The sequence below is a fragment of the Chlorocebus sabaeus genome, chromosome 3 (genome assembly GCF_047675955.1).
Source record: "Chlorocebus sabaeus isolate Y175 chromosome 3, mChlSab1.0.hap1, whole genome shotgun sequence".
NCBI classification, from domain to species: Eukaryota; Metazoa; Chordata; class Mammalia; order Primates; family Cercopithecidae; genus Chlorocebus; species Chlorocebus sabaeus.
The window spans coordinates 69080696-69102979 of NC_132906.1; positions in this window are offsets into that span (position 1 = coordinate 69080696).

Here is a 22284-nt window from a genome sequence, read left to right on the forward strand (position 1 = left end):
TTTTTCACTAAAATTTTCATATGATCCTAGGGTAATTCATGCAGTATAGAGAAATGACTAGGAATGGCATGACATTTTGTTGATATAACACACTTTGGAATGTAAACAAAAAGAAATTCCATATCTTATTTAGATTTAAACAAATGGAAAAAAAAAGTCATATATTAAACAGTAGGAAATAAAAGATGCCATGTTAACGAGAATTTGTTCTTGCTATAACATTTATTTTATTAGGTTGGCAGGAAAAAAGCCAACCTTATTAAAGTAATTAATAATATATACTGATTTTAATGTGAGGAGCAGACTAGGCTCGTTTTAAAAGTTACTCAGAAAAATATATAAGCTTGAAGATTTTATGAATGAGTTTCAATAAAACTATAATATTTGTCCACTGTCCTACCAGTGTTAACTCATAATTTAACTGGGGTACCTGACTTTTTGGACTGTCATGAATGTAATTGTCAGTATGATAAAGTATATGTTTTTTAAAATGTACAACATAAGATATTTGCAATCACAAACAAAATTATATAAAATACAATTATGCAAATTTTAAAAACTCATATCATCCACTCTCAATACATTAAAATATTTTAAAATGCATGGAATTCTGTATTAACATTGAAAAACCAGTCTGATGAGGTGCAATGAAAATTTCAAATTCTGTAGTTTCTTTTGGTGTTGAAACAATTTCATTCTAATTCTATTATAGTTTGCTACTTATATTAATTATGAAATAAACAATAGATTTTATTTAGAGATTTGTAAAAATAGCTGTAAATTTTTACTCATAGAACTTCACAGATCCTCTGAATTCTGTAACAGTTTCATAATAAATATTTTATAATAAAATCAGCTCCTATGAGAACATTAATAAGAAAAGTTACATTTATGGATAATTAATATATTTCTGGTATTTTATAATCTAAACAGCAAAATTTTAGAAAAGAACTTTCTTAGACTTTTAGCATGTCTGTTTTCTAGAGGTATTTTTCTAAAATTTTGTTCTTCTACCTCAATAATCCTAATTTATATGAGATTTGTTTCACTTTTAACTTGCTTATATTTTTACATATATATATATATTTGTCTGTTTATTTGTTTAGCATCATTGTCTCACTCTGTCACCCAGTCTGAAGTGTGCTGACCTGGGCATAGCTCAGCACAGCTTTGGACTCCTGGCCTCAATCCTCTGGCCTAAAGTTTTTGGATTACAGGCATCAACCTTTGCCTCTGATGATAAAATACTTGGTAATGGAAAACAATCTTCAAATTGATTTATTTGGGGCAATTTCTGTATGTCTACTAGCTTCTGTAATGTATAGTTATGAAATAAAAATAAAACAGAATAAAACCAAACAGGAGACATGTATTTAGTACATTTTTCACCTACAGAATTAAAGTTATGAAAAATACTGGGTTATGTAATTTTTAAAAGATAACTATATAAATGAAAATATCTTGTTATATTTGCAAATTTGCAACTCATTCATTATTTGATATTCTACCATTTAAGTATGAATTTAAATGCAGTTTTCTTGCCTTTGGAATTAGAAACTTTATATATTTGATGCCATAAGTAATCATTAAAATATGCTCCAACTGAAGAGCATTTTTAAATATATTATTTTTATATGTAAATACAGAGATTGCTTTTCACTGATATCTACGTTGAAGTAACTTACATGCTTATATCTACTTTTTAATTAAATATCATCTATGCATGAGTATAAGTTATACGAGGTTATTAAAATACATTAAACCAAAATACTAATGTATGAATAGAAACATTTATACATATACCCCAAATAAAAACAAAATTTGAATATGAAATATGAATAAATATAATCAAAGTAGCACATGACACTGTTAATAGTGTTGAGTGATTCATTTAATACTCTATTTCTTAGTAGGCAAAACAGAACAAATGTAAAAGTAATTCTTTAAGCAGTTTTTAGTAACTTTAGGACAACATACTAATATAAAATGAAATGTTAATGCAAATTTATAATAATATGTTCATGAGATAATATCTTCAAAAGCTTCCTTGAAGCAATTAACTCTCAGGTTTCATAAGACTATTTTTGTAGTAACACTTTGATGAATGCTGACTATATATTCCCAACAGCAATAATACAGAAGCGAAGACAATACACCTTCTGAATATTTACCTTCTCTTCTCCAACATTCCTTCAAAAGTAAACATTAAGATATCTAAGTCAGTTGTTTTTAAATTTTGCCATGCATAAAATTAAGAACTTTTTTCTTACATGCAAAGCTCAATTCCCATCAATCATTTTTTAACCCATATGCGGTGGTAAAGGTTGTCTATATTTTCAATAATCCTTCAAGGCAGTGCTAATGTGGAGGGTCCCTGGATATCACTTGAAATAAAAATGTCCCATGGGAAATGTTTTATTATTTCTCTTACAAACAATTCTTCATAAATGTAATTGTTCTTAAATAAGTTTCAGTATTTTGAAAAAGAAGGATGGAAACATCCAAAATCTAATAATTCAAGCCAGGCTGTAGCACCAGCCACTTGAAAGGCGGATCAGGGAATTGCTTGAGCACAGGATTAATCGTGCCATAGTTGCATAATCATGCAATTATGCTCTACTTAAATATAAAATTTAAAAAATTGCAATAATTTAATAGTTCAAAAATACATTATTAAGTATATAACCCATATAATTCATAGAATAAAACATTTAAAACTGAACATTTGTAATCCCAGCATTTTGGGAGGCCGAGGTGGACGGATCACGAGATCAATAGATCGAGACCATCCTGGCTAACACGGTGAAACCCAGTCTCAACTAAAAATACAAAAAATTAGCCCAGCATGGTGGCGGGCACCTGTAGTCCCAGCTATTCGGGAGGCTGAGGCAGGAGAATGGGCTGAACCTGCGAGGCGGAGGTTGCAGTGAGCCGAGATCGCGCCACTGCACTCCAGCCTGGGCGACAGGGGGAGACTCCGTCTCAAACAACCAACCAACCAAACAAGCAAAAACTGAACACCAACTCTCTCTTTCCCTTCTTATCTAAATCTTACTAACAATGACTCAATATCTCTGTGTATCAAGTCATTATTTTTTATATTAATGCACAGATACTTATTTTTGCATATAAGTAGTATCACATTATGTGAACTTTTTAGTAATTTGTGTTACTTCATATATTGTAGATATGTTTTCACACAGTCAAATTAATTAAATAATATATTTTTATTAGCAATGCTCGCTTACTGAGACAACCTTTGTTGGGATATAACATAACATATTTCAGCCCTTTTTAATTTATTACTTTTTAGGCAGTCATGAAAAAACCCACACTGTTTTGCTTTTACTATTGTAAACAACGAAGTTTTTACTATTGTAAACAATGAATTGTTTCCTACTCATGCACCTTTACTGGAGTATTTTAAAGTATAAGTTCTAGAAGTAAAACTGCTGAGGCAAAATCAATGCATATTTTATATTGGATAGTTACTGCCAAAATGGTCTTTAAAAATATATACTTCCATCAATGTTGTATGAGGGTTCCTATTTTCTCAAATTTCCCTCCACTCATTGTTATAAGCACTTTATGTTTTGCCATTCCCAGTGTTGCATCAACATTCATTTTCTGGATTTCTGGTGACATGGAGCAGTACTTCACATGTTTAAAGTTACTTAAATACCCCAGCAATTTGGGAGGCCGAGGTAGGCGGATCACGAGGTCAAGAGATTGAGACTATCCTGGCCAACATGTTGAAACCCTGTCTCCACTAAAAATACACAAATTAGCTGGGTGTGCTGGCATGCACCTGTAGTCCCAGCTACTCCGGAGGCTGAGGCAGGGGAATCGCTTGAACCTGGGAGGCAGAGGTTGCAGTGAGCCAAGATCGCGCCACTGCATCCCAACCTGGCCACAGAGTGAGACACCATCTCAAAAAAAAAAAATGTTATTTAAGTAATTTTGTTGAATAATAGATATATATTTATCACTTTTTAAATAAGATTCTTTAACTTTCATTTACTGACTTGCAGGCTATTTGTACATAATTAATATTAATTATTGATCTATTGTGCATATTTAAAAATAATTTCTCCCTGTTTCTCAAATATTTTTCATGATACTTTCCAAATACATTTCACTGGAATTTTAATTGAGATTCCACTGAATTTACAAGTTTATAAAAGGGAGAGTAAAGATCTTTTTAATATTCCACCTTGTATTCAGGGAATTATCTACCTTTTTCATTAGATGCCCATAAGAACATGAGCAATTTTATAATGTCACTCAGACAGTATTGATACTATTTTTAGATATCTTCCAACACAATTTAAAATACTTTTGATTAACATGAGTGGGCTATATTGCATATGTCATTCGTAATTTTGAATCATGGAGAAGGCAAAAGTTGATAAATTTATATAACCGTATGTTATTAAGGGAGACTACTGTATAAAAATGGTAGTTACGAGCCTTGTTCCATATCAAACTGCCTTTGACCAAATTCTACTGGGTTGCTTTCCACATGTACATCTTTGGACAAATTAACTTAGTCGCTGTAATTCTCAGTTTTATTATCTGTAAAATGAAGCTATGAATACAGTCAGGTCTCCTGGTAATTGTACTGGAAATATTGCTAATATTTTATCCTTAAGCATAATGTGTTATATAGATTTCTTATATAAATCATTTAAAAGAGAAATAAGGTTCATTTTAATTTCTAACTTACAAAATAATTTGTTTGTAATTATTTTTGTGATATTTGGTGAGACATGGCTGGCTAAAAATCTGAAGGCCTACAGATATATTTCAATGTTTAATATGACATTGAATAACTGGAGGTATCCAAACTGCAATGAACCTATACCATAGGTAAGAAATAACTTCATATATATATATACACACATGTATATAAATATAAATACACAGACCATATATATGGTCTGACTGATACTCTGGTTACGTGTTAAGTTCTGTGTTAAACCATGCTTTCCTTTTTCTTATTTATGAAGTTTTGAGAAAGTACCTAAATCTCCCTAACCCTCAGCTTTCTTATATTGAAAGTGTTAAATCCAAGTACTTATATCACACAATTAATAAATCATAAAGACAAGTGATGTTTTCCTATTAACTTTCAATAAGAGAAAATTAAAAGTTGAATGTATTTCTGATTCATCACAAAATTAAAACTACTTCCTCCATTTTTCCTCACCATTTTGGAAAATTTTTTTTTCTTTTCAGTAATCATTCACAATTCCCACAGATGTGAATAGGAAATCTAAGATTATCTATTATGTCTTGGGATTCTTGAATAATTTATTTTAACCTTTGTAGTAATGGGTTATAATATTGCTTGACTTTATTTGTGGATCTAAATATTAATTAATATGAAGACAGCGCAAAAAGATTGTCATTCATATTGAGAAATGTTTTCACGGGCATTTCTTAAGTTTTCTCAATGGAACTGAAGAAACATCTAAATCCTCCATAGGTTTACACTACAAAAACTGATGTTTTGGTTTAAAATGTAGAAAAAACTAGAGGTAATTTAGAATTAGTCAATTGAATCTAGGCAAAATATTTTTATTTTTGTTACTGAAAAGGAGTGTTTGCTTAAGTCAGATAAATTCAAATCAAAGGCTGCTCCTCTGCTTCATTTTAATGTGGTACCCTTAATGGCATGTACTCAGTAGAGATTCGCTGTGATGGAATCCAAGGTCTATGAAGGGATGTAGTGGATGGGGCTAGGTGGAACAAAAATCACTTTAGATTTTGAGCATTATCTAGTTGTGACAAATCCATATAGCTTGCTTCACGAGATGATGCAGCAGGAATGATTTGGTCAATGAAAGTATATTAATATCACGTCTACATTTAACATCAGTCTGCTGAAGAAGGACTGATGTGTTACCTTAGAATAACAATCACTTCCTTGCTGGTAGAAGTCAATATAGCCCAGGCATTTAAACTATTCAAAATAGGGCATAGAATAGTGTGAAATGTACCCATAATTTAATTCACAATTTTTAAAAATGAAGCGCAATGTTGGGTCTGTAGATATTTAACCTGATTTACGTTTTGAGTTAGTAATATTATTATTCATATCAATAGTAATATAGGGTAAATATATACTTTACAATTTACTGCATTCTCAGATATAGGCCTTCATACACACATTTTGAAATTATTTCTCAACACAATTACTTAAAGAATGCCGTTCACATATACTAAAGTTGAAATCTATGCTAATATATATTTTAGGACATAGAGGTTCACGCAAAAATGTTTGGTTTTCTAGCCCATATTTTCCCAAAGCTTATCTTTAGGCTATATGCTCTTTAATGGTAAAATGATTTATAAGTATATATCTCAAAAATATATTTCAAAGATGCTAAGTGAATAAGTGTGTTTAAAACTCCTAAAAACATATTTAATCCAGGTTAATCTTTACCAGAGCTAGATTAACTGTCTCATGTATAAATTCATTCATGAATTTGACTTCATGTTTAATGAAAAACATTGCTTGAAACATTTGACAGACTTCCTATACAATGACTAAAAGAATAGACAATATGCTTTCTTATTACTTCATATAGTTTATTCATCAAGAAGCATTTTATTGCATTTCTTGACTAATAACAACGTTCACGAGAGAGACGAGCCCCCAGCATCATACTACATCATTGGTGATAACTAAAAAATAAAACAAACCCATGAATATTTAATGTTTAATAACAACTTACAAAATTAGAAACCATAATAACAAGAAAAAATTAGGTATTTGGATTATCTTGTTACTAATCATGTAGCATACATAATAACACTAAAATGTATTAAAGCAAGATTTTGTAGGTGACAATAATTTAATAAAAATTTTAAAAATAAGACAACTTGATTTAAATAAACAATGTATAGCAGAACTGTTGTCTTCAAATGACAGAAACTAATTATTATATTCTTTACTTCTTGGAGCAGCATTAGTGCTATAAATGAATGCAAATATTAAAATCGGTCTCAGATGACCTAACTACTAATACAAAATACAAAGGCTAATTAGGTCCATTTCATTAAGCATGAAATGAAGGTTAAACTCCTCTCTCAAAATGAAAACTGTCACTATTTTAAAATCAAAATACTACATTGTAGAGCCAGCCTTTGACTAAAAAGTAATTACACTATATGTGAGCACTCTTAGGCACAGACTGTTTTATTTTTTAATTACAAAATTTTACTCAACTTTATTGATAAACTTTTTTATTTTTATTTTTATTTTTATTTTTTGAGACAGAGTCTTGCTCAGTCACCCAGGCTGGAGTGCAGTGGTGCAATCTTGGCTCACTGCAACCTCCACCTCCCAGGTTCAAGCGATTCTGCTGCCTCAGACTCCTAAGTAGCTTAGATTATAAGCATGCACCACCACACCTGGTTATTTTTTTCTATTTTTAGTAGAAACAGTGTTTTACCATGTTGGTCAAGTTGGTCTTGAACACCTGACCTTAAATTATCCACCTGCCTAGGCCTCTCAAACTGCTGGGATAACAGGCATGAGCCACCCCGCTTTGCCTATTGATAAACTTTTAACCAAAAGGTACATGTACTTGATTGATAGAATAAAATCACTTTCACCAACAGTATAAGGAATTGAGTTTTTACAAATGGCATAGTTTTATATGCAATTGAAATTCTTGCTTATTAAGTGTAAATGCTTGCTATGATTAATCACTGATATTAGGTTTTTAATAAAATGTTCTGAATATTTTCCTGTCTCTTAAAACACATCTATTTTAAGTAGCCTAATAATGAATCACAAACATCCTTTATTGTATTAGACAGTGATGTATGCAAATAGTTATTAAAATTAGAAAAAATAGATCTGCCACTTTTGATTAGAATGTAGAAGTATAAAAAGCAGGCTTGTTCTCATGTATATATTTTATAAGATAGAATAACATTATATATTTCTCACTATGTTAAAATAAAGGTTCAACATCACAAATTCTTATAGAGCTGATTTACACAAAGAATAAGACCCTCAAAGGGAAGTAGAAAGATGTTTATTCAATAACAAAGACCAGTACATAATGTATCTGTCACATAGTATTTCATATATTTCCAATTTTCAAGTAGGCATATATTTCCTAGATAGGGCAAAACTATTAATTATAAAGGAAACTAATGATAAATTTTTATCAAAATAAAAGCAAACATTTATCTAAGACACTATTAAAAATGAAATGGCAAGATACAGACCAAAATAATATTTAGAATGTTTCAGATATATTTATCCAATAAAAGACTTGTGTCAGAATGCATAATAACTCCTAAAAATGAAACAAACAATTAAAAATGAGTAAGCACTTACAAAGATACTTTTCTCTGTCTCTCTTTCTCTCTCTCTCTCTCACACACACACAATATACAATTTACTGATAAATTTAAAAAAAAACTATTTTTATTCAAGAAACTTTAAATTATCACAAAATATTATATATTAAATTATCACAAAAACTTGCCTGTAAATATGAAAAAATAAAAGTGTGCTAATCCCAAATGTTGAAAAAAAATTAGAACAATTGGAATGGTAACACATTTCTGGTCTTAATGTAAAATAGTAAAGCCACTGTTAAAAAATGCCTTTGATCATTTCAATAGCTGCAGAAAAAATTTCATTAAAATTCAGCATTTCTTCATAACAAAAATTCTCAACAAACTGGAGCATAGAAGGAACATACTTCAAAATAATAAAAGTCATATATCACAAACCCATAGTCAACATAATACTAAATGGGAAAAAGTTAAAATCATTTTCCCTAAGAACTGGAACAAGACAAGAATGCCCACTTTGACCATTCTGATTTAACATATTGCTGGAAGTCCTAGCCAGAGCTGTCATGTAAGAGAAAAAAATAAAAGGCATCCAGATAGTAAAAGAGGAAATCAAATTTCTCTGTTTGCTGATGTATTCTTACCCTTAGAAAACTCTACAAACTTCTGTCAAAGAATTCTAGATTTGATAAATGACTTTAGTAAAGTTTCAGAATAAAAAATCAAAGTAAAATATTAGCAGCACTTTTATACACAAATAATGATCAAGCTGAGAACCAAAATAAAAATTCAATCCCACTTACAACAGCTACAAAATAAATAAAATATCTAGGAATATGTTTAACCAAGGAGGTAAAAGATCTCAATAAAGAGAACTACAAAACATCGATGAAGTAAACCATAGGTGACACAAACAAGTAGAAAGATTTCTCATTTTTATGGATTGGAAGAATCAATAATGCTAAAATAAGCATACTACCTAAAGCAATCTACAGGTTCCACGAAATTCCTATCAAATTACCAACGGCATTTTTCACAGAATAAGAAAAAATAATCCTAAAATTCAAATGGAACCAAAATAGAGCCAATAGCCAGAGCAATCTTAAGCCAAAAAAAAAAAAAGAAAAAGAAAAAAAAAAAAAAAAAAGAAAGAAAAAAAAGAAAAAAAGAAAAAATTCAAAATCAATCATAACAAACAAATTTAAAAAAAGAGGCATCACATTACTGGGCTTCAAATAATACTAAAAGATTATAATATCCAAGATAGCATTGTACTGATATAAAAATAAACCTGTGGATTAATGAAATAGGATAGAGAACCCAGAAATAAAGTCACATGCCTACAACCATCTCATCTTCAACAAAGTTAACAAAAAAAGAGAGTACACTGAGGAAAGGACATTCTATTAAATGTGTGTTGCTGGGAAAATTGTATATCCATATGCAGAAGAATAAAGTTGGACCCATATATGAAATTTCAGGATGTATGAAAATTAACTCAAAATATATTAAACAATTAAATGTAACACTTGAGACTATAAAAATAGTCTCAAGACTATTTGCTCTGGCTATTTGCACTAAGATGTAATGAGAAAACCTAGGAAAATCTCTTCTGGACATTGGTCTAGGCAAATAACTTACGACTAAGACCTCAAAAGCAAATGCAACCAAACCAAAAATAGACAAATGGGGCTTAATTAAATTAAAAAAAAAAACAAAAAAACAAAAAAAACTTCTGTACAACAAAATAATCAACAGAATAAACAATAAGTTAAAGAATAGGAAAAATACATACAAACTATGTAACAAACAAAAAGCTAATATTCAGAATCTACAGGAACCTCAAACAACTCAATAAGAAAAATAGAAGTGTAGAGGGGCCAAGATGGCCAATTAGAAGCAGCTGTGGTCTGCTGCTTTCACGGAGAACAATGAAAACCGCCAGAGAATTCTGCACCTTCAACTGAGGTATCCAGTTTCTCACACTGGGACTGACTAGGCAGATGTCTCAACCCATGGAGAGCGAGGAAAAGCAAGGTGGGGCAGCGACCCACACAGGAGTGGCATGAAGCCAGGGCAGCCCCATCCCTCGCGAAGAGAGGTTGCCAGTGATTGTGTGAACCTGCCTGGGAAACTATGCTTTTCTTATGAATCTTTGCAATCCGTGGATCAGGAGATCCTCTCATGAGCACATGCCACCAGGGCCAGGGTCCAAAGCACAGAGCTGGTAGAGTAGCTGCTCACTCACTTGTTTGGGCATGCAGGGAGACCCAGTAGTTTTACATACTCCAGACCTGGGAATTCTGGCAAGGCAAGAGATCCTGTGCATTGCCCTAGGAGGTGGGCTCAATCCAGGGAGCCAAGTGGTGTTGCTCCACAGACCTCAATCCCCTGATACCTCACAAGTTAAAACCCACTGGTTTGGAATTCCAGCCAGCCAGTGGAAGGAGACAGGAGAAGGCCTAAGACGAATTGAGTTCCTGGGGGGAAGGGTGGCTACCATACCTGACATTCCAGTTGGCTGTCTAGCCTTCCAGCACCAGGGACTGGGAGGAATTCCCCACAATGCAGCACAGCTGTTGTGCTTGATCGTGGACAGTCTGCTTCTTTAAGTGGGCCCCCAATACACGCCTCACCATTGGGCAGGGCCTCCCTGTGTGAATTTCAGCAACTCCAGCCGGGGTTTTATGGACAGAACTCTGGTCTCTCCCTGGAATGGAGTCCCTGGTGGGTGGGGTAGCCACTGTCTCTGCGGTTCAGCGACATAGCCTTTCCAGGCTGCTGGTTCTGGAGAGGCAGGGCAGTCAGCACAGCACACCTGCTCTGCCAAAGGGCAGCCAGACTGCTTATTTAAGTGGGTCTCTGATCCCATTTCTCCTGACTGGGTGAGATCTCCTAATAGGGGTCTCCAGACATCTCATACAGGAGTGGGTGTCCACCTGAGACAGAGCTCCCAGGGGAAGGAGCAGGCTGCCATCTTTGCTGTTTCATAGCCTTCACTGGTAACACCACAAGGTACAGGAGGGACCAAGGTGAGTAGGGTCTGGAGTGAATCCCCAGCAAACTGCAGCAGCCCTATGGAAGAGGGGCCTTACTGTCAAATGAAAAACAATCAGAAAACGGCAACAAAAAAAACCCCACAAAAACTCCATTCAAAAGTCAGCAACCTCAAAGATCGAAGGCAGATGAGCCTACAAGGATGAGAAAGAATCAATGAAAAATGCTGAAAACTAAAAAAGCCAGAGTGCTGCTTCTCTTCTAAATGACTGCAACATTTCTCCAGCAAAGGCACAGAACTGTGTTGAGGCTGAGATGGCTGAATTTGACAGAACAAGGCTTTGGAAAGTGGGTAATAACAAACTTCACTGAGCTAAAGCAGCATGTTCTAACACAATGCAAAGAAGCTAATAATTATGATAAAACAATACAAGCTGACAACCACAATAACCAGTTTAGAGAAGAACATAACTGCCCCGATGGAATGGAAAAATGCAACATGAGAAATCCACAATGCAATCACATGTATCAATACCTGAATAGACTATAAAAACGAAAGAATATCAAAGCTTGAAGACTATCTTCCTGAAATAAGACAGGTTGACAAGAATAGAGGAAAAAAATAAAAAGGAACAAACAAAACCTCCATGAAATATGGGATTACATTAAAAGAAAGAACCTGAAAGAGATGGAGAATTAAGCCAAGTTGAAAAACATAGTTTAGGATATCATCCAGGAGAACTACCCCAGTCTAGCAAGACAGGCCAACATTTAAATTCAGAAAATCCGTAGAATCCCAGTAAGATACTCCATGAGAGGATCAACCTCAACACACATAATCTTCAGATTCTCTAAGGTTGAAAATAGAATAAAAAAATGTTAAGGACAACCGGAGAGAAAGGCCAGATCACCTACAAAGGTAAACCTATGAGACGGACAGCCAACCTCTCAGTGGAAACCCTTCAAGTCAGAAGAGATTGGGGGCCAATATTCAACAATCTTAAAGAAAAGAATTTCTAACCCAAAGTTCATATCTGGCCAAACTAAGCTTCAAAAGAGAGGGAGAAATAAGAATTTTTTCAGACAAGCAAATATTGAGGGAATACATCACCACCATGCCTTCCTTGCAAGAGCTCCTGAAGGAAGCACTAAATATGGGAAGGGAAAATTGTAACCAGCTACTACAAAAGCACAATGAAGTACACAGACTAGTGACACCATGAAGCAGCCACATAAACAACTCTGCAAAATAACCAGGTAGCATCATGATGAGGGGATCAAATTCACACATAACAGTATTAACATTAAATGTAAATGGGCTAAATGCCTCCAAAAAAGACACATAACGGCAAGTGGATAAAGAGTCAAGCCCCATGGGTATGCTATCTACAAGAGACCCATCTCACATGCAAAGACACACATAGACTCAAAATAAAGGGATGGAGGAATATTTACCAAGCCAATGGAAAACAGAAAAAAGCAGGGGTTGCAATCCTAGTTTCCAACAAAACAGACTTTAAGCCAACGAAGATCACACAAGACAAAAGGCATTACGTAATGGTAAAGGGTTCAATTTAACAAGAAGAGCTAACTATCCTAAATATATATACACCCAATACAAGAACACTCAGCCTCATAAAGCAAGTTCTTAGAGACCTTCAAAGAGACTAAAATAATAGTGGGATATTTTCACACCCCGTTGATGATATCAGACAGATCATTGAGACAGAAAATTAACAGATATTCAGGACCTGAGGTCAGCTCTGCATCAAGTGGACCTGATGGGTATCCACAGAACTCTCCATCGAAAAACAGCAGAACCACATTCTTCTCATCACCACATGGCACTTACTTTATTTTTATTTATTTATTTATTCATTCATTTATTTTTTCTTTATTTTATTTATTTATTTTTATTATTTGAGATAGAGTCTCGCTCTGTCTCCCAGGCTGGAGTGCAGTGGCATGATCTCAGCTCACTGCAAGCTCTGCCTCCCGGGTTCATGCCATTCTCCTGCCTCAGCCTCCCGAGTAGCTGGGACTTCAGGCACCCGCCACCAAGCCCGGCTAATTTTTTGTATTTTTAGTAGAGATGGGGTTTCACCATGTTAGCTAGGGTGGTCTCGATCTCCTGACCTCGTGATCTACCTGCCTCAGCCTCCCAAAGTGCAGGGATTACAGGCGTGAGCCACTGCGCCTGGATGACACTTACTTTAAAATTGATCACATAATCGGAAGGAAAACACTTCTGAGCAAATGCAAAAGAGCTGAAATCATAGCAAACAGTCTCTCAGACCTCAGCACGATCGAATTAGAGCTCAAGATTTAAAAACTAACTCAAAACCACACAACTACATGGAAATTGAACAACCTGCCCTGAATGACTCATGGTTAAATAATGAAATTAAGGCATAAATCAAGAAGTTCTTTGAAACGAATGAGAACAAAGAGACAACATACCAGTATCTCTGAGACACATCTAAGGCAGTGTTAAGAGGAAAATTTATAGCACCAAATGCCCACATCAAAAAGCTAGAAAGATCTCAAACTGACAATCTAATATCACACCTAAAAGAACTAGAGAACCAAGAGCAAACACACCCCAAAGCTAGCAGAAGACAAGAAATAGCCAAGATCAGAGCACAGCTGAAGGAGATAGAGACATGAAAAACCCTTCAAATCATCAATGAATGCAGGAGCTGTTTTTTGTTGTTGTTGTTGTTGTTGTTTTTGTTTTTTGTTTTTTTCCAAATAGACCGCTAGCTAGACTAATAGAGAAAAAAAGAGAAGGGAATGAAACTGACACAATCAGAAATGATAAGGGAAATATCACAACTGACTCCACAGGAATAAAAACAACCATCAGATAATACTGTAAATACCTCTATGCACATAAACTAGAAAATCTAAAAGAAATGGATAAATTTCTGGACACATACACTCTCCCAAGACTAAAGCAGGAAGAAATTGATTCCCTGAAAAAACAAATAACAAGTGCTGAAATTGAGGCAGTAGTAAATGGCCTGCCAACCAAAAAAATCCCAGGACCAGATGGATTTATTGCAGAATTCTACCAGAAGTACAAAGAACTGCTGGTACCATTTTACCTAAACTATTCCAAACAACTGAAGAGAAGGGACTCCTCCCTAAGACATCTTATGAGGTCAGCATCTTCCTGGTACCAAAATCTGGCAGAGATATAACAAAAACAGAGAACTTCAGCTCAATATCCCTCATGAACATTCATGCAAAAATTCTCAATAAAATACTGGCAAAGCAGATCCAGCAGCACCTCAAAAAGCTTATCCACCACAATCAAGTTGGTTTCATCCCCAGGATGCAAGGCTGGTTCAGAATACACAAATCAATAAATGCAATTACTCACATAAAGAGAAATAAAGACAAAAACCACATGATTATCTCAATAGATGCAAAAAAAGACCTTTGGTAAAATTCAACATTGCTTTATTTTAAAAACTTTCAATAAACTAGGTATTGAAGGAACATATCTCAAAAGAATTAGAGTCATATATAACAAACCCACAGCCAATGTCATATTGAGTGTGCAAAATCGGGAAGTGTTCCCCTTGAAACACAGCACGAGACCAAGGATGCCCTCTCTCACCACTCCTATTCAGAATAGTATTGGAAGTTCTGGTGAGGGAAATCGGGCAAGAGAAAGAAGTAAATGGTATTTGCATAGGAAGAGAGGGAGTCAAATTGCCTCTGCAGATGACATGATACTATATCTAGAAAACCTCAGCAACTCAGCACAAAGCTTCTTAAGCTGACCAGCAACTTCAGCAAAATCTCAGCATACATAAGCAATGTGCAAAAATCGCTAGCATTCCTGTACACCAACAGCAGGCAAGCAGAGAGCCAAATTATGAATAAACTCTCATTTACAATTGCCACAAAGAGAATAAAATACCTAGGCTAACAAGGGAAGGGAAGGAGCTCTTCAAGAGAAACTGCAAACCGCTACTCAAATAAATCAGAGAGGACACAAACAAATGGGGAAAAAAAAAAAAATCCATGCTCATTGATAGGAAGAATCTATACTGTGAAAACAGTAATTTGTAGATTCAACCCTTTTCCCCTTCAACTACTATTGACATTCTTTGCAGAATTAGAAGAATCTATTTTAAAGTTCCTATGGAACCAGAAAAAGCCCAAATAGCCAAGACAATCCTAAGCAAAAAGAATAAAACTGGAGGCATCAGGCAACCTGACTTCTAACTCTACTGCAAGGCTACAGTAACCAAAACAGCATGGTATTGGTACAAAAACAGACATCTAGGGCAATGGAATAGAATAGAGAACTCAGAAGTAAGACTGCATATCTATAACCATATGATCTTCTAAAAACTTGACAAAAACAAGCAATGGGGAAATGATTCCGTATTTGATAAATGGTACTGGGAGAACTGGCTAGCCATCTGCAGAAAACTGAAATTGGACCCCTTCCTTACACCTTACACAAAAATTAACTCAAGAAGGATTAAAGGTTTAGATGTAAAATCCCCAAAATAAAATAAACAAACAAAAAAAAATAGAAGAAAATCTAGGTAATACCATTCAGGACGTAGACACAGGCAAAAATTTTATGACAAAAACACCAAAAGCAATAGCAGCAAATGCAAAACTCGACAAATGGGATCTAATTAAACTAAAGAGCTTCTGCACAGCAAAAGAAACTATCATGACCCAAGTGGAAAAGAAATATGAAAAAAAAGCTCAACATCACTGATCAGCAAATCAAAACCACAATGAGATACCATCTCATGCCAGTTAGAATGATGATTATTGAAAACCCAAGCAACAACAGATGCTGGTGATGCTGTGGAGAAAAAGGAACACTTTTAACACCGTTGGTGAGAATGTATATAAGTTCAACCACTGTGGAAAACAGTATGGCAATTCCTCAAAGATCTAAAGGCAGAAATATCATTAGAACCATCAATCCCATTACTGTGTATATATCCAAAGGAACATAAGTTGTTCTATTATAAAGATACATGCACGTATATGATCTTTGCAGCACTATTCACAATAGCAAAGATGTGGAATCAACCCAAACACCCATCAATGATAAACTAAATAAAGAAAATATTAGACAGATCATTGAGACAGAAAATTAACAGATATTCAGTACCTGAACTCAGTTCTGGATCAAGTGGACCTGATGGACATCCACAGAACTCTCCATCGTAAAACAGCATAATTACCTTCTATCTAATAGACTAGATAAAGAAATAGACACCATGGAATACTATGCAGTGAGAAAAAATGTCCTTTATGCAGGGAAATGGATGGAGCTGGAAGCTATTTTCTTCAGTAAACTAATGTAGAAACAGAAAACCAACTACCACATGTACTCACTTCTAAGTGGGAGCTGAACAATGAGAACACATGGACATGTGGTGGGGAACAGCATACACTGGGGCCTGTCAAGGGGTGGGGAGAGAGAGAGAATCATGAAGAACAGTTAATGGACACTGGGCTTAATACCTAGGTAATGAGTTGATCTGTGCAGCAAACCACCATGGCACATGTTTACTTAGGTAACAAACTGCACATGTATGCCAGAAGTTGAAATACAAGTTAAAGGAAAAAAACAACAACAAAGAAAAATAGAAGCAAATAACCTCATTAAAAATTAGGCACAAGACATGAACAGAGATTTTTCAAAAGAAGACATACAAGGGCCAAGAAACATATGAAAAAATGTTCAGCATCGCTAAGCACCAGAGAAATTCAAGTTAACACCGTAATGGGAAATTATCTTACACCAATCAGAATGACTGTCATTAAAATGTCAAAAAACAACAGATGTTGGTAAGGATGTAGAGAAAAGGGAATGCTTATACACATTAGTGAGAGTGTTGGTAAGGATGTAGAGGAAAGGGAATGCTTATACACATTAGTGGGAGTGTAAATTAGTACATCTCTATAGAAAATATTACGGGACTGGGTGCAGTGGCTCACGCCTGTAATCCCAGAACTTCGGGAGGCCGAGGTAGGTGGATTACCTGAGGTCAGAAATTCGAGACTAGCCTGGCCAACATGGCAAAACTCCGTCTCTACCAAAAATACAAAAATTAGCCGGGCATGGTGGCGGGTGCCTGTAATCCCAACTACTCCGGAGGCTGAGGCAGGAGAACCTCTTGAACCAGGAAGGGTGGGGGCGTGAGGGGTGGGGTGGAGATTGCAGTGAGCTGAGATCATGCCACTGTCCAGCCTGGCGACAGACCGAAACTCCATCTCAAAAATAAAATAATAAATAAAATAAAATAAATACTATGGAGATTTCTCAAAGAACTAAAAATTGAACTACTCTTTGACCAGCAGTCCCCTACTGGGTATCTATGAAAAGGGAAAGAAATAAATATTTAAAAGACACCTTTGGGAGGATCACGAGGTCAGGAGATCAAGACCATTCTGGCTAATATGGTGAAACCCCGTCTCTATTAAAAATACAAAAAATTAGCCGGGTGTAGTGGTGGCTGCCTGTAGTCCCAGCTACTTGGGAGGCTGAGGCAGGAGAACGGCGTGAACCCGGGAGGCGGAGTTTGCAGTGAGCCGCGATAGCGCCACTGCACTCCAGCCTGGGCGACAGAGAGAGACTCCGTCTAAAAAAAATAAAAATAAAAATAATTAAGTAATAATATTAAAAAAAAGACACTTGCACTTGCATGTTTACTGCAGCATTTTCACAATAGCAAAATTATGGAATCAATGTAAATATCTATTAATATATGACTCAATAAAGAATAAAGAATATGTGGTGTACGTATCCCATGGAACTACTCAGACAAAAAAGAATGAAATTATGTCTTTTGCAGCAACATGGATGGAGCTGAAGACCATTGTCTTAAGTGAAACAGCTTAGAAACAGAAAATCAAGTACCATATATTCTGTCTTGTAAGTGAGAGCTAAACAGTGTGTACACATAGACCTAGAGAGTTGAATAATAGACGTTGGATACTGTGATTGTTGGGAGAGGGGTGAGAGATAAAAAGTTACCCATTGGGTACGATGTACACTATTTGCGTGATGGTGGCACTAAAAGCCTGGACTTCACTTCTACACAATGTATTCATGTAAGAAACATGCACTTCTGCGCCCTCAATCTACAAAAAGCTTTGAAAACAAATTGCCAGCAGCCAATTTTATACAGACAATATATCCTTATCAATAATAATTAATAAACTAGCAAATGAGTGAAACTGTGCTCTAGAGAATAAAACAGACTTTAGAATTTTTTTATTTAGAGTTATTTTTGGAATCCCTTACTCATTCTCAATTCTGATGAAGAAAATTAGACTTTTTTATACTTGTTAAACAAAACACTGAACACTTTAAAAATAATATTCATGCTAAAAATATTTTTCTTTGTACTTGATGTCTGAACTAGTTTTTTAAAGAATAAATGTAATATTTATACTTTAAATGCTAGAAAATACATATCTATCAAAGATCCAGCAATTCCACTTCATAGATATTTTACTGACATAGGAAAACATTTGACCACGAGGTCATCAAACAAGAATGTTCATAATAGATATTCATAATAGCCCAAATCTGGAAGTAAATATTCACCAACAGGAAAATGATAATCACAGTGTGGTCTATTTATTCTATGAAATATTTCTCAGGAATACAACTACAGTAGGTATACAGGAAATGCCATGAATATATCTCAGAACCACTATGTTGTACAAAAGATGACAAGCAGGAAAGAGCCTATTGTGGTTTCACACTTACATAAACTTTTAAAAGGAGTTAAACTACACCATGATCATATAAATCAGAAAGAGGTTATTTTGGAGAGTTAAAGGTGGTTGTATCGGAAATGAATAAACTAACAAATGTCACTAATATTCTTTTAGTCACTAAGAGAAATGTATTTATCTTGGTATGGTGGTAACATGAGCATATACAATTGTCAAACTCATTAAAGTATATTTAAAACAGACTTATTTTTTTTCTATGGCAGTTACACCTGAATAATAATTGTGGAAATTATGTTACAGGATGTTGGGAACAGAAAATAATGTTATATCAATCATTGCACATTTAAAATGTACTCCTGGGAGAAATACGTTTATTAATACTTGAGTCAAAATAGTGAGATTTTGAAGCTACATTTCTGTCTCATATTTACCTTTGTTATGGTGACTGGGTGGTGGGTAGGCTTAAGGGAATGCAGAGGTATGAGGGAGAAGAGATTGGTTAGTGTTTCCTCCAGGGGCGTCAGGTATTTGGCATGGAGATTTCCGGGGGATATTTAATGCTACGGAGCAATGCTGTTGGGTGGAGAGGGAAAGTGAGTCTGACACTATGAGGCTACTTCTTAGTATTTGACAAGCTTTTATTATCTGATAAACATGAAGAATGATGATGGATCATGTAATCTCGTTTAATCATGTATAGGCAACCTACCCATCCCCCAACGCTTACTTAGGTATTATTTGTATAGTCAGGTGCCCGTGACAACATTTTATCAACAACAGATTGCATATACCAGGACAGTCGAATAGGGGTATAATGGAGATGAAAAATTCATATCACCTAGTGACATCACAGCCATTTTAAAGGCATAGTGCAGCACATTACTCCTGTGTTTGTGGTGATGCTGGTGTAACCAAACCTGCTGTGCTGCCAGTTGTATAAAAGCATAGGACATGTAATTATGTACAGCACCTGACACTTAATAATGATTATAAATGACTGTGTTACTGCTTTATGTATTTCCTATGCTACACTTTTATGTTTCTTTTAGAGTGTACTCCTTCCACTTAAGAAAATGTGAAACAGCCTCAGGCAGATCCTTCAGGAGGTGTTTTAGAAAAGGCATTGTTTTCATAGGCAATGACAGCTCCATGTGTGTTATTGCCCCTGAGGACCTTCCAGTGGGAAAATCTGTACAGGTGGAAGACAGTGATATTGATGACCCTTACCCTGCATAGATGTAGGCTAAAATGTATGTTTGTGTCTTATTTTTCAACAAAGAATTCTAGAAAATGAAAATAAACATAAAAATAGATAAAAGTTTGCAGAAGGATATAAAGGAAAATATTTGTACAGTTGTACAAGCTTTGTCTTTAAGCTGTGTTATCACAAAAAAGTCAAAATGTTAAAAAATTTAAGTTTATAAGAAGGAACGTTACAATAAGTTACATTTAAGTTACAACCAAAGAAAGACTTTTTAAAATAAATGCACTATAACTTAAGTGTACAGTGTTTATAAAGTCTGTGGCTGTGTGCAGTAATCTCCTAGGCCTTCACATGCACTCACTATTCATTCACCGACTCATCCAGGGCAACTTCTAGTCCTGTAAGCTCCATTCGTGTAAGTGCCATACACAGGTATACCATTTTTTGTCCATATTTTTACTTGACCTCTTCTATGTTTACATATGTTTAGATACACACATACTTACCATTGTGTTGGAATTGTCAAGAGTATTCAGAATAATGGCATACAATACAGGTTTGTAGCCTACAAGCAGTAAGCTATGTCACATAGCCTGAGAAGAAATGCATCGTTAGGCGATTTTGTCATTGTGCACACATCATGGCTATACCATTGTGCACACATCAATAGGCTATACCATTTAGGTTTGTGTAGGTGCACTCCATGATGTGTGCACAATGACAAAATTGCCTAATGATGCACTTCTTCTCAGAACATATTCCGATTGTTAAACGATGCATGACTGTACTTAATCTTTCCACAGCCTGTTTTTATAGCTCAGCTGCCTTATTTAAGTATAATGCTATATTCAATTATGCACCTAGAAACTGAAGAAATGAACACAGAATGAATCTTCATGGAGCTGAATTGGTATGTAGGAGTTATTGATTCAAAGCCTATTTCCCACAGCAGTTTAAGAAGCTGGGTGTTTCCCTTCCCTCAGTGTACAATCATACCGGGAAAATGGTAAGAGCTGAAGTGTACTTATAATCCTCAAACTTTTTACTCCCTTCAGGGGTTAGGCAGAGAGAAAAAATACCCTAATTTGTAGCTTTTTTTTTTTTTTAATTGCGTGGCATAAATACACCCACCATGGCTGATTTTAACATATCAACATGATAAATTAAACATAGAGTTGAGCAAACATGTGAACAATAAGCTCTTGAAAACTGATATAAACTGGTTCCATTTCACAACTGGTTAGATGAGTGTTTATTGTATAGTTTGTATATGGTATTACAGGTTTCATCCTCAAGATAATCCGAATTCCCCTTCATTTGACATTATCTGACTCTAGAAACTGGTTCAGTTATAAAAACTGAGTAAATAATTTTGTTTTTATTTAAATTAGAGCTGTTGACATTAGCCATCATCTTGCATGATTTTCGTCTTCCTTGACCATACATTCTTGTTTGCTATATGTCTATTTTCCCTCAAGAATTATCAATGTCCTTTTACTTACTTTTAGTTTATTATTATATATAATCCCATTGCATCATTCATTTTCTGTTCCTTATTGTGTTGACTGCATCTTTCAGGGAACATATTTTTGTGATTCTTTTCTTTTTAATTTCTGTCAATATTCCCACTTTAAAATCACCACCTCTACTAAACACTCAGAATGCTTGCTAAAACTCTTTCAAGAAATATTAATGCTCTTACCCTATTTGACTGGAGTTATGTCATGTCTAATTTTAAATATCTATCCTAGCAGTATATCAAGACCAATTCCAGGTGATTTAGTCAAGATGTTGACTCTTGAGTCAGAGGAGGGATTTCCATATCTTCAAACTTTACCTTTTTTCACTTAATTCTCAGAAACTATTAAGTGCTTGATTTTCAGCGTAGCTTCAACCTGCCAAGTCAAGTGTTAAGGCTTTCTTATATGTTGTCTTGGACATTCTACCTCCTCAAGTCTTCTGGGCAGTTGACGAAAACAATCCAACTCAACAATTTAAAAACTGCCATTGTACCCATATCTTTT